Genomic DNA, 14,874 nt, shown 5'->3' with positions numbered 1-14,874 from the left:
TATTGGTCATATAGTGAAACTGCATTAATTCTTTGAAAATCTTCTCTTCACCTGAGTATTTAGCAGACAAATTATTTGCAAAGATATGATGAGAAAGAGTGCCTATTCCAGGTTGTGAAATTCAAGGTCCATGAGTCAGAGATTCTGAGGTTAAGGCTCTTTTGGTGATATAGTGAAAATGCATTAATTCTTTGAAAATCTTTTCTATTCTTGAGTAATCAGCAGAGAAACATAGTGGTTCTGATGAAAAAAAGTGCTTCTTTCAAAAAGCAAAGTTTATAGTGAATAACCGCATACTTGGAGTTTCAGTGCGATCGATAATATTATGAATTACATGCACATGTATTAAATTCATTTAATATACGAGTATAATTTTCATGTTATATTCGTTATCAATAACTACGCACAGAATTCTCTGCAAACAAGGAAAACTAAATTACGCTATTTGTATTTCAATAGAAATCAATATGGGGAAAAACAAGATTTAAAGTTTGCCTTCTGAATTATTTAAAAAAAATGATTCCATCACTATTTGATTAGAAAGTAAGATTTTTTTTTTAAATTTTCAAATTGACATCCATTAAACCATTAAAAAAAATGAAGCCAAAATGCACGGAACAAGCAAATGAAAAATACCCCTATATACTTAGTTTAATAGCTGTAGAATTATCCTATTTATGAATTATAAATATCGTCTAGAAGATTTTTTTTTTTGGTTAATCAATAAATGGGTGATAAATTTACATAATTGCACTGATAAGGAACTGAGTATCGTGGTTTTTTTTAAAATAAAGATCCTTCCCAAAGTCCTCTCTATTTTGATTGTTTTTCCTTTTATTTCTTTCATTTCAGACTTAATCTGAAATTGATTTCAACATTTTTTTTACATTATTACTTGCATGTTTTCGTACAAGTAAATAAACAAAAATATCTCCATTGAGATGAAGAAAATCTCTTAAACTAACACGATGAGAATGCCTTCTTGGTAAAGTTGAAGAAATGTTTCTAAATGTAGAAGCATCTATATCTCGCACGAATTTCGCCTCTACCCTTTATCTAACGACCTGACATTCTTTGAAATTCTTATCTAAAAATCGAAAGATTCCGGAGAGAAATCAAACATTCTTTTTCAAAAAATTACAGCTAGCACAAATCTCCAGGTAAACATAAGGGACCGGTACAATACTATCCAATGATAGCGGATTAAACTTCTGTTTAAAAGAAGAACAGCTAGTTCAAAAGGTCTCCTTGTTGAACGCATTTATCTGAATTTTTATAAGATTTTATACACGCTTATCTCTTTGACATGTGCGATTAGTATTACTGGACATCAAACTTCTGTCACCACCTGGGCGGTTTTGAACTTCAGATCTAGAATTAAACCCTGTTATTGCTCGTATTCATTAAGAGTAACGAAATTGCATTAAAAAAAAAATAGAATGGTGGATACTTAACGAGCTTGGTCTGAAATTTTCGTCATCAAATGAAATTTTGTTGCTAAAAGATACAATGGAATAAGCAATCATTTTACCTTTTATTTATGCTTCATTGATCTTCATTAATTGTAAGGAAAGCAACAATGAGTTTTTTCCTCTCTTTTTTTCCTTTCTGTTTGAATTTAAAATCTCTGACAGTCTAATGAAAACCTATAAAACTGGATATAACATTTGAAAAGATCATTCAAATAAGGCAAACTGATTAATTTTTTACCAAAGGGTTAAGAATATTGTCGAGGGTAGAAAAATGAAAACAATTCAAAGACAACGTACAATTTATGCTGCTGCATACATTGAAAAAAAAATTAAATCTATCTACAGTCGTTGACCAATACATAGGCATATACATATACATGTACATATACGAACAGTGCTTAGACGAGTACTGGCAAACTGTGTTCCCCATAAAGGGTAAATGAGAAGTGCAAACATGAATTTACATCTCACTTTGTCCCTGCTAAATCCTAAATCTATATGGATATTGTCCTGTATATCTACCGTTTGATAATAAAATGAAGAAACAAGTTTGCCGATCAATATTTTACGGTCCATTTTATAACCTGATTAAACTCAATAGATACAATTTCGAGAGGTAGTGATATTGGCAGAGGGTTTGGTATTTGTGTTTGTTTTACGACAACAGTTCATATTAAACAGTTTTGTCAATAGTTTTTCATTTCCAGCTAATAGAAAGAAAGAAAATGAAAGACGTACAATTCAAATATTTAAAGTACACATAAATTGTATTGTATCAAAGAGTATCATTTAAAATAATTGTTTGGAAAATTAAGCTGCACCATTATAGAAGTGCTCGTTGGGATTATTGTCTATAGGAGAAGAGCAAAAGTGAAGAAGGCTTAGCTGTGTCGTTCATGGAAGGGTTCTTTTCCCCTAATCTATGATTAATTCTTCAATCTTTTAAAATGAACTGAATTTAATTAAATACTTATTTATTGCCAGACAAAATTACGTTTCTTGCTTTCAGTAATTTCGACTGATAATTTTTGTAGGTACGAAAATAAGCATTTGCTTTTCCAGTATGTTAAAGCCTAGCTAACCAAAATGTGTATACATGTATAGATATTCAATTAAAGCTGTCCATAATAAAGGTTTTAGAACAACGCCCAAATAATTTTGCTTAGACAGATTGTTTTTGTTGTTGTTTTTTTTTTATATATAAGTAATTCCTTTATTTCCACATAACCGTTAAATAAGTTGGTGGCTTGGTAGATTGAAGTTTGTGCAATGTCATTATTTTTATAAATGTGATTTGACAAAATAATATTTGCATTGCTATTTAAACTGTCTAAATATGCACTTGATTTCATAATTTGAAAAATACAAGTTGTCCTAGTTATCTATAAAGAACTAAATTTTCATTTGAAAAGGAATTTAAAATAAATATATGAATTATTTCTTGTTTTTCTTTTCTCTGTATACATTAGAGCATCAAATACAAGTCGCTCTTGAAGAGTGACTTATGTAATATTATTCATAGATTTCCCTTTTGAAGAGAAATCTGTTTGAACTGAAGGTTGATATGTCTGTTTTTTCTTGCTTGATATATCAAAAATAGAAATAAGGTATCTCCTGCACATACAGAAACACTCCGTCCTCCTCCATTTATATACTCCTGGCCATCATAATCCTCTGAGATTTGACCTTAAGTAAAAAGTTTTGGTTTTTCGAGAACTGAACCCATTCAAATCAAAGGTTCGAGATATCATAACACTATATCATTACCCAGTGACCTTGACCTTCTATGTATGACTTAAAGTCAGATCAAGACTCAGGTTTAGGTCATGGACAACAACCAGCTAAAGTTTGAAGCAATTCCAACCAAGAGTCCGAGGGTTACAGGTATGAACCAAACACGATTCGAGGGTTATGAGCCAGACACGATTTTTTGTAAAAAACAGACAACCAAGTCAAAACCAATATATTCCTCCCATTGAAGAAGACAGATATGCCAGAAAGACAGTGCCCCTGAAGTAACTCTGTTTCTTTCCCTGCTAAAATTTTCTTGTACCTTCTATGGTAAGATCATGTTTGTCTTTATTTGTTCGTTAAGTAATTATTTAAGTACCAAGAATATCTTTGACTGAAATCAATATTTTCTCCATCACATCCAAATTTTATCAAACTTTGACTCGTTTGAAAAAGATTAAGAACAAGATATAAGATGTTTCTTCATTTGATCCTTGGCACTCAAAAGAATATACTGTTAGTAGAGAAGAAAAGTACTATACTAACAGATAAGATAAGGACTAGTATTTAAATTTGTTAAATAAGATGGGGTGTGCCTGTGATATTTGTTTCCGTCTGGAATTAATTTTTTATGATTCATATTTTTTATTTATTTGTTTACTTTATTACTTTATTTATCGTTGTAAATGATAATGTTCTTCACTTGAACAGTTGCCAGTCTGTGTCTAAATTAATATTGATTTTAATAAACTGACGTAAAATTAAAAAAAAAATGTTTTCTGGGCATTAACGATTTTTATTATTCTTATTTAATTATCTTCGATATCAAATTTTATTTACATTTTTGATTTGGAAAAAAAAAACTTCGCACAAGCTTGTATACCTGATATTTCACCTCTTGGCTTTAACTGATAAAAAGTGTATAAAATATGTATACTGGTAAATACATTCACACTGACACTCTGTGTTTGAAGCAAAATCTGTTGTTTTTTTTTTAAATATGAAAGATTTAAGAAAGATTCAAACTTGAAAAATGTTTTTAACATTATCTGAAACTATTAAGTAAGTCAATATTCATTTTAAAGCAGGCAGTGTCATAAATTATCTGTAATCAATTAGAAAGTATTTCTTTGAGAGTAACCCGAAAAGTGGTGAAATAGCCTCTTCATATATTTTTCTTTCAATTAAACTTATTGGAGAGTACGAGTTTCAATACACACTTACTCTAAAAGTCCTCAAAGTAATACTCGTAGAAACCCTCCGACAGTTGCTGGCGTTGGTGAGTGAAGAAGGAATATTGATAAACATTTAAGAGCATGTACCATTTGTGACTGTAAAAGTATTGTTGAACAATTTTCTTATGATATGGAATGTAGATACTTCTCGAACGACAGAAAAATATTTCTTCAAAATAGATATTGTAAAGAAATTCTAACATGAACTAATGAACGCAATGTAAAAATACAAACATCGTTGTCAAAATTTATTAAGATAATTTTTAAAAATGTCCTTCTTGAATCTTCTATAACTAATCACATGTCAATCTACTTTTTTTCTTTATACTTGTCTATTTTTGATCTTGGTCTGTACATTGTATTCGTTTATATATGTACCTCTTGTACAGTGATCCAGTTTTGAGGGAATAAAGAATTGAATTGCAGCAGGCTGATGGTGTTGTCTACCTTAAAGAACCTAAACCTTTACTTTATGGAACATTACTATTGTCGATCACAATGAAAGTAGAAGCCAAGGTAAGGTTGGGACTTTGTTTACAGGGTTAATGTCAAGCGATAATCAATTTATATGCTTCCATGATTGAAAAATGCAATTGATTTCTAGTAGCTTTTACTTTGATGCTTCTACTGTGGGACAATGATTTTTTTTTATCGTTATTATTTTTTTTTTTGGTATGTGTTTAAAGAAGATATTTAACCACTTAATGTCACGTTACATCAACGTTCCATCGATTGTGGCCAAACCTTTATTTTTGGGTCAAAGTTTGTGATACCGACCGCTATCAATGAGTTTCTTTGAAACATAACACTTAAACATCGAAAAAGATGCAATAAAAATGTTTTACAGTGATGATTATTGGCCTAACTTGGACTCAAAAATCAAAACTGCAATCATTCTCAGAGTATAATTTCGCCCATTTCGTTTTCTATGTCCCCCATCCGTCTATATTAAGATGAAATCAATGTGTAATTAAACGTGCGTAAGATTGGTGTAGGAATTTCTTCCACCGATTTTTTTTTTATATAAAGCTGAATTCATGCAGATTATAGACTACCAATCAGCACTGATTTCCTAACTACCTCATAATGGCTCATTTGCATAATACTTCAGATACACAGTTGTAAAAATCTGCATATAGATTAAACACATAAAGACAAAGTAATTAGAAAAATTAAAGGACTCCTGGTATAAAGGTATCTTACAAAAAATAAATAAATAAATAAAATAAATTAAAAAATGGTTCCAGGGTATGGACTAGCATAACAGAAAGCAAAATCTAAAACTTTCTTTTGATAAATTTTTCCAATACTAGCAATTTTCTGTATGAGAGAGAGAGAGAGAGAGAGAGAGAGAGAGAGAGAGAATTCTAAATGATTCTTCTAATTTAGTCTAATATTAGAAACTTCAAACATTGATTTTTTCAAGTCATAGTCAAGAATTCAAATTACCTCATTAACTTGAGACCCTGAGAAATCTGGAAGGTAATAAGTCTAGAATTGCCCCGTCAAACAATGAACTATCAATAATGAATCCTCTTTCGTCAATGGACAGTGAGTTAAGCTTTTCTTTTTCAGTTTTTCATATCTGTTTTTAAATGTTCTTTGGTCGAGTTCTGAGTTTGTGTACGAGTATATTTACGGTTATTAGTTTTTGATTAAAGTAATATTAGGTTTCAAGACATGTATATTCTGTAAAAATTAAATCAGCACAGAGAACTACCTCTCCGGGATTACATTTTTACAAAATAATAGATTTAATATTGAATTGTTAGTTCTTTATATTGATAATGCAGTAAAATATCGGCATTATTGGGGAGTTCTGGTAAGTCTTTTCTATATATACACATTTCACAAGTTCATTCTATCTCTAAAAAAAAAAGTTCCAAGTGGCATAAGGGAAAGACAAGAAGTTTTCCATAGATTCAGAATTTTAATTTTGAATCAAAAACTCCTACCTTTTACTCTGGAAATACACTTGGTATTCTGCTACATTTTACTTCTGCTACTGCCCAGGACAACGATCTGAAAAATTAATATATTCATACATAAACACAAAGACAAGTAAAATAGAAAAACTATGAACTCAAATGAGGCGTATATCATAAAAATAAAGAGGAAACCTGATATCTTAAACCATCCATAAAGTCTACACCTTAGACAATAAACTTGTTCTTAAGCTAAAAGAGTGTCCTTAACTCTGTCTACGTACGCAATATGGGGTCGATTATCAATTAAATCGTGAAAATTTAATTGATAAATGATAGGGTAGTCTTAATTTTGATAGGTACATTGCCAGTTTGATTTTTATCTTAATATTAACTAGATTTGTCTATTCACTGATCGTTGACATTTAACATCTCTAGAATACATGTGCACGGAACAAGTCGCAAAGTAGAATTCAAAGACTATAAATCTTTAAAGTAGAAAAATAAACTGAAATATCATAAAACTTAAAACTTACCTCACTTTATTATCATTCCATTTTTTTTTTATTTTAGATATAGCTGCATAAAAAATGTTGATAAAATCCTAAATTAATTTGTTTCATTTCAAATTCCTCCGTCTATACATTCCCACCAAGTTCCTTCATAGTGGCATATGAACTGTCAAAAAAGTGACACAGGGGATCAAACAACACAAAGATCCTACCGATATGTATCAATTACGCACAGTTAAATGGAGTGTCACTTTTCACATAAAGAAAAAAGTGTAAGCCTACGGTGGTACATTTAGGACACGTAATAATTTTTTTTTAAGATACCAGGAAATATTTATCTCGTGAAAACGAAAAACTATCTCGTGAAAACGACATAATATCTCGTGAAAACGACATATTATCTCGTGAAAACGACATAATATCTCGGGAAAACGACTTATTTTCTCGTTTTAACGACATAATATCTCGTGAAAACGAGATATTATCTCGTGAAAACGACATAATATATCGTGAAAACGACTTATTTTCTCGTTTTCACGACATAATATGTCGTTTTCACGAGATATTATCTCGTGAAAACGAGATATTATCTCGTGAAAACGACATATTATCTCGTGAAAACGAAATAATATTTCGTAAAACGACTTATTATCTCCCGGAAACGAGAAATTATCTCGTGAAAACGAGATATAATCTTGTGTGAAATAAATTTTAGAAAATCATATTTACCAAAATTGATTATTTTTCCCCAATTTCACTTACATACTTATTATATATGGATCATGCTTTCTTTCATAACCAAGTAGTTTTCTGCTAGATTTGAGAAACTTTTTCTTCTGGTATATTGTATTGTGAGCTATATTAATTAATGTCCTTCTGACAAGACAATGTGCTATCCTGAAATACTTATTATTGCCTTTTCAAATCTATTTGTCAGTGATTGAGATAGATGACAATAAATATGTTAATATAATATTATATTTTATTAAATAAAAGTTGCATTGAGCATGTATACTAAGTTATACATCCATAGTTACATTATAATTATACATTATATTGTGTAACCCTGTGCAATTTCAATCAAAATGTCCCCTATAACTGAGCTTAAGATACAGATCAAGTTTGAGTTTCATTCCTGTTGATCGAATTAAAAAGAGTTATGACCATATTTGCCATTTTTTCCAAACTGTTTGGATCTAGTCTCCTTAATGCGACATTTTTTTTATCTAGGAGCTGTAGTATTTGTATTCTGAAATTTCTTAATATTTTTTTAATGATCTTTGAAACCAAAATGAAAGCATTCCTTAATGACTTCCTCTCTTGTACACTCTTCAACCCTATTTGACAACGAATAGCAAAATACTAAATCAGGTTGTTCAATGTATGTAACAAAATTTAACGTCGAAAAAATATGTCGTTTTCACGAGATAAGTCGTTTTCACGACATATTATGTCGTTTTCACGACATATTATCTCGTTTTCACGAGATAATATGTCGTTTTCACGAGATAATATCTCGTGAAAACGAGATATTATGTCGTGAAAACGAGATAATATGTCGTTTTCACGAGATATTATCTCGTTTTTACGAGATGATATGTCGTTTTCACGAGATAATATCTCGTTTTTACGAGATATTATCTCGTGAAAACGAGAAAGTAAGTCGTTTTCACGAGAAAATATCTCGTGAAAACGAGATATTATGTCGTGAAAACGAGATAATATGTCGTTTTCACGAGATAATATGTCGTTTTCACGAGATATTATGTCGTTTTCACGAGATAATATGTCGTTTTCACGAGATAATATGTCGTTTTCACGAGATAAATATTTTTCCTGGTATATTAAAAAAAATAATTACGTGTCCTAAAAGTACCACCGTATAAGCCAGTCCGCAATCTACCCGATCGTCCCAAACAATTAAAACCATTATCATTCCTCAGTACTGATCCGTCAACCATGAAGAGAGAGAAAAAAAATTATTTTTTTAAATACACCGAGCTCCTCAGTGAGATATGTGGAATTGATTGGAACAGATAGTTATTAACATCGTAGATTATTGGAACTGCACAGTTCTGAAGAATCACACATATATCGGTGGCAGTATCGAGTCACGCTGAGTGCTTGCCAAACTTCTTATCTAAGGGTGCTTGAGAGGGGTACTTGTGAGATATCTGTTGATTTTACTTTTTGGTCATTTATTAACAGGATTGTTAACCTGGGATCAGGGTGTGAGAGGATTGTTTTTGTTAATCATCACATTATTTCTGGGTACAGCAACTGAAATCGTCAAAGTCATCAAGTATTATTGATTCCATGGGAATGATTATTCAAAGTGCACTAAATTTAATTTCCAGGATGACTTGCAGAAGTCTTATTGTATTTTTAAACAAAACCATATTTATCAGCAATATTTTAAGCACAAGTAGAATATGTACGGAAGCGTATTAGGGCCTCAGCAGTATCTTTTATTAATTTGTTTTAACAAATTACTAATTTGTTATAACAGATTACTAATTTGTTATAACAGATTACTAATTTGTTATAACAAATTAGTAATTTGTTATAACAAATTATCAATTTGTTAAAACAAATTATCAATTTGTTAAAACAAATTACTAATTTGTTATAACAAATTGATAATTTGTTATAACAAATTAGTAATTTGTTAAAACAAATTAATAAAAGATACTGCTGCTGCCCTATTACGCTTCCGTAAATATGTGAATAAAATTTGTCTATATAATGTTATAAATCAATATTACATATGGAGGATGTGATATTTCTTTTAGATTCTTTGAAAGTAAGCTCCCGCCTTCATGAGCTACAACCGATGAAAAATAACAATGTTAAATGGCCTTATTTAATGCTAAAATGAAGAAATGACGTAGAGACAAGCTGCCAATTCTGTCTGCTTAAAATAAAATAATAGTTAAAATGCCAATATAAGTACTCTATTTCGGTTTTATTAGTTTATCATAACGCTTCACACAGAAACACATAAATTTTATGAAATATGTCTGGTGAAAAGTATCAGGATATTCAAAATTGAAATGCATTTCTCAAATAAAGTGAAAAATTAATATTGTTTAGTACTGAAATTCTAGTATCAAAACTTGCTTAGCGTCTCAAAAATAAAATTTCAAACAAAACACATTGCAATGAAATTGAAATTACATTTGCAGTTAAAGAGGGATTGTTATCTGAATGGACACTTCTGTGTATCTTGGCAGAATACCACAATATTTCAATATCATTGTAATGTGTGTCATTGTTTGAGTATTTTTCTCTTTTTTTATTAGTACGAGTGATGGTATTAAACGTTTCAATATCGACTATAGATCGGACCACTTCGAAGCAATTAAGTTGAAGCATGGTCGAACATTTAATCCAAATAAACCTTACGATGGCTCATTTACAAATTGTTCTGATCGTTTTATCACAGATGTACGTACAGATCAACTCAGACTATACATTAAAACAGATTAGTGTCAAAATAAAAATATTGGTTTTATGTAAAATGGAAACCAGACACTTCAATATTCGTTGGTATTATGGTTTAAGTTAATCAAGTCTGTGCATAAGTATCATATATATCTTTAAAAATTATCCTTTACAAAAACTTCGTCTTTTTATATTCGTTCTTTAAATTATGCAAAGTCATACTAACATAATTTACATGCACAGATGCTTCCTTGCAAAATGTACGAGCATGCACAAAACAAAAATCTGCGAATAATACATTGTTTTTATTACGTAGCCCCCCCCCCCCCCAACACACACACCCAAAAAAAAGTTGTGAATTAACCCACGTGAAAGTAAGAAAATGTCTATACTCCAATAATGTCGTAAAGTTTCAAAGGCTTTAACACATGTACTTTGAAGTCATCCTTATCTTACGTGTACAAAGAAGTAACAGGAAAATCAAAGTTCTTATCGACCAGGTTTTCATTATATCGATTGTATGTTTACTTAAAGCTTCAACAGGAGGTGCCATCCCACTTTTGATCCATATATCAACTGGGCCACAAGATTGTTTTGTTGATTTGTCAGTTGGAGGGATTTTAATCTACAGCATTTATAGATCAAAATGTAAATTTCAGAAAGTTCAAAAAATCGAATTCTGTTCTCAAAGTACATATTAGTAAATATAGTTATATAGTTATCTGGAAAGTGACAAATTGCTCAAAATTAATGTATGCACTGAAAAATTATACAACGATACTAGTATACAATTTTTGATAGCTCTGGCGTGATTTTTGTCAGCAACCTTTCTTCTATTTTTTGTATAAAGTCTTTATTCAGTATCATAAATGAATTTATATGATTATGATATAAGCTTTCAAACAAATCTGACCATTAAATTGTTTAATAAATAATAATTGAAGTTAATAAATAATTTATTTCAAGAAAATAATCCAAGAGTTGGGGGCAAAATTAAGCTTTAGAACGAGATTGTAGCTCTACTGGTTTCTACTTATAACAAAGGAGGAGAAAATAGTACTTGCACTTGAAACTATGCAACAGCAATAAACAGAATAATGATACTTGGTTTAGTTTCTTTGTGGCAAGATTTATTGCAATCAGACTAAAACTGTTGGAGGAGCAGTCTTTTGAAAGAATTCACAGAAATTTCTATTTCTAGAAACTATGACAAGACCGTTCATCAAAATCAAAACCAATGCACAGTATTATGTAACTCAATGAAGTCACTTGTGTGCAAAGTTATATCGAAATCAGACTAAAAGTAGGAGAAGAATTTTGAAAGTATTTCACAGAAATTTCAATTTTAGTAACCATGGCCACACCGTTCACTGAAATCAAAAACGGATACAGAGATTATATGTTGCTTAGTGTAGTACTTCTGTATCAAGTTATATTGAAATCAGATCAGAACTGTAGGAGGAGTAGCGTTTTGAAAGTATTTCTCAGAAATGTCTATTTTTATTAACAATGGCAACACCGTTAATCGAAATCAAAAACCGATATACAGAATTATGTATGTTAGTGTAGTCTACTTGTATGCACAGGTTAATTAAAATGCTGTTTTATCTGTTTACTAGTATTCTATGCTGTTTGGTTTTTTTTTTTTTTACGGATACGTATTAGTGCCAAGTAATTTTTTTTAAGTTGGTAATTCCAAATTAAAAGTTGGCTTTTCCAACTTTAAAGTTAGTAATTCCAACTTTAATCCTGGTTTTTCCAACTTTAAAGTTGGTAATTTCAACTTTAATCTTGGCTTTTCCAACTTTTAAGTTGGTAATTCCAACTTGAATCTTGCCTTTCCAACTTTTATATTGGCTTTTCCAAATCTAAGGTGGGTAATATCATGTTGTAAATTTTGAATTTACTAGGGGGAGGTAAATTTTGCATTTACCTCCCCCTAGTAAATTCAAAATTTACAACATGATAGTAATTCCAACTTTAAATTGGGTAATTCCATCTTTAATCTTGCCCTTTTAAAACTTTTTCCAACTTTCATATTGAGTTTTTCAACTGTTTACGGTTTCATGCGTTTTATTCGTATACTTTGTAGCTAGACCCTTGTTGTTGTTTAATAATTACATTGGAAAGAAACTATCTAATAATGAAATTATGATGAAAGAAGGAAGTATTTCCATTGTGTTTTCATATACAAAATTGATACATTGAATACAGTTGTCTTTGAAACATGAAACACTGTGCTGATTCACCCTATACATGTATATCAAACACCTAATATGATCCCATTTGTTTAAGCTTATTCTCAACAAATTTATGCATGTCTGATCTCTTAAATAGGTATCTCATTTAAGGAGTTGTATGAAGTTATCCTCTATAAAATTATATAAGATAAACTAAGATAAATACATGTATAATGGATTTTAAACTTGGAAGTTATACATCATATGTAACGTCATAGGGAGGGCCAAGGTCAAAACTAATTGACACAGTTTAATTGCTCTAGCCAATTTGTTTCAGTGTATTAAATTTGCATTAATAAAATTGATAATATAAATGTAATATTAAAGAAAGAAAAAAAGGCAAGGAAAAATTAGAAAAGCTCAAATTAAAGTTGGAAAAGCCCGGATTAAAGTTGGAATTACCAACTTTGATATTAGGAAAGCCAAGATTTAAGTTGGAAGTTGAAATTACCAACTTTAAAGTCGGAAAAACCAACATTAAAGTTGGAATTACCATTTTTACAATTGGAAAAGCCAAGATTAAAGTTTGACTTACCAACTTTAAAGCTGGAATAACCAACTTAAAAATATATGGTACTAATACCCCCGTAGTTTTAAAGGGATGGATGATTGCAACATTAAAGCAAAAACACACAACCCAAGTAAGCAGTAAACGTGAAAAACTTATACTTAGAGGGATTTCTTCAGTGTCTCCAGAAAAAGAACTACAATGTAACCCTTCATTTCGACGTTTTTGCCCTTCATTTCTTAACATGTTCTCTATTCTGGTGTGATGTTTTTATAGTTACATTACCAAACTAGACTATAAACAAGATTCTCTTGTATTAAAATTATTTATAGATACTACATGTATTTATAGTACTACGTGTATAAATAAAGTAGTTGTAAGTACCAGACATCTAAATAAATCATGAGAAAATTAGACAATAGCATTTGCACAATTAAACAAAACTTGCAGATTTTCCAAGTATAATATGAAAATTTACACTAAAAATTACATGAATGTTGCAACAGAATATGATAACTCATCTATAAAATGTCAAATTAAATTCTTCATAGATAAATTTTAAAAGAAAAAAAAAACATGAAATTCTCTTCTATGGAATTTTCTTCGTATTTACCTTCACCACAAATTTATTTTGAAAAAAGTTTTTTCCTTCAATATATAAACAATCATTTTCTTCTTAGCCACCAAATAAAATGATGAGGTTATGATGAGGAACATGGCATTTATAAATGAAATTGAAATCAAGGTTTGTGCCCAATTATTCTATCTAAATTAGTCCACGTACGATTTCAGTGTTCTTTTTAAACCACAAAACATTTGCTTTTCTGTCCAGATGATACACAGAGTATCAGTCCAAGAACATAACCGAGACCAACTACTGTAAACACCCAAGATTATGAGGACTGTTATGCTAGAAATTGGTATCTTTTATAAACGAGTCTAAAAATATGTGTATATACATGTACGCATAGTTACAGCTGCCATAGTTATAAACTAACTTTTCTTTTACAATCTTTTCCCATAATGAAGCACATTCTTGAAACACAAATGTACATGACACAGTTATGTTCTAAAACATGTTAACAAGTGCTGGTAATTATCATGATTATATGGATGTAGATTCACCACACAAGCACCTGACGTTACTTATTTTTCTTTTAATAAAAATAAATATACCCCCTGCCTATTATTAGGTAGGGGGTATATTTTTTTATGAAAAGAAAAATAAGTAACGTCAGGTGTCTGTGATTCACCATATTTCGGGGGGGGGGGGGGTCACATTGTATATGGTGTGTCCAAGTTGAAATCTTCAAATGGTTGCAAGGAGCAAAGCAAAACAACAGAAAACAAACAACAACAACAAATTAGAATGTTGCAGCAAATTAGATGCCCTAACAAGTAAATTATTTGACAAAAATATATTTATCAATTTTATTACAAAAAATAATGTTAAAAAATCAGAGTTTACAAATGATACATACATGTATGAGAAGCCAGGAAATTGACAGAAACCAGCATTAAACAATAACAGTGAATTATAAATTTAAATTTATAAGATAGTAATTAAAACATTGTGTAATCACTTGTCAGTTAAATCAATAAGTGTGATTCTTTTAGAGAGAGCTAGTTTTAAAATAACTGTTACACGGCACATACAAAAGTACACTGTACAAATACAGATTTTTTTTATTCAAACACTGAATAAGAAAATTTATTAACTTCAAAGCAATTTTCCAATAAAAAAATATTGTTATTGCTTTGAATTCTTTTTACTTTCATCAAAGTACAATCTCATTAAAGGTTAAAA

At 30.1% G+C, this 14,874-nt stretch overlaps 1 protein-coding gene across 1 annotated transcript in view; it reads left to right on the top strand.

Annotated features, from left to right (window-relative positions):
• The window catches only part of LOC133182373 (B9 domain-containing protein 2-like), a 613,772-nt gene that overhangs the window by 175,919 nt on the left and 422,979 nt on the right, over window positions 1-14,874 (top strand). The window lies entirely within an intron of this gene.

The sequence above is a fragment of the Saccostrea echinata genome, unplaced genomic scaffold (assembly GCF_033153115.1).
Source record: "Saccostrea echinata isolate AGI-Se365-2 ecotype Australia unplaced genomic scaffold, CSIRO_AGI_Sech_v1 ptg000009l, whole genome shotgun sequence".
Classification (NCBI taxonomy): domain Eukaryota; kingdom Metazoa; phylum Mollusca; class Bivalvia; order Ostreida; family Ostreidae; genus Saccostrea; species Saccostrea echinata.
This window is presented reverse-complemented; position numbering and strand designations above follow the sequence as displayed.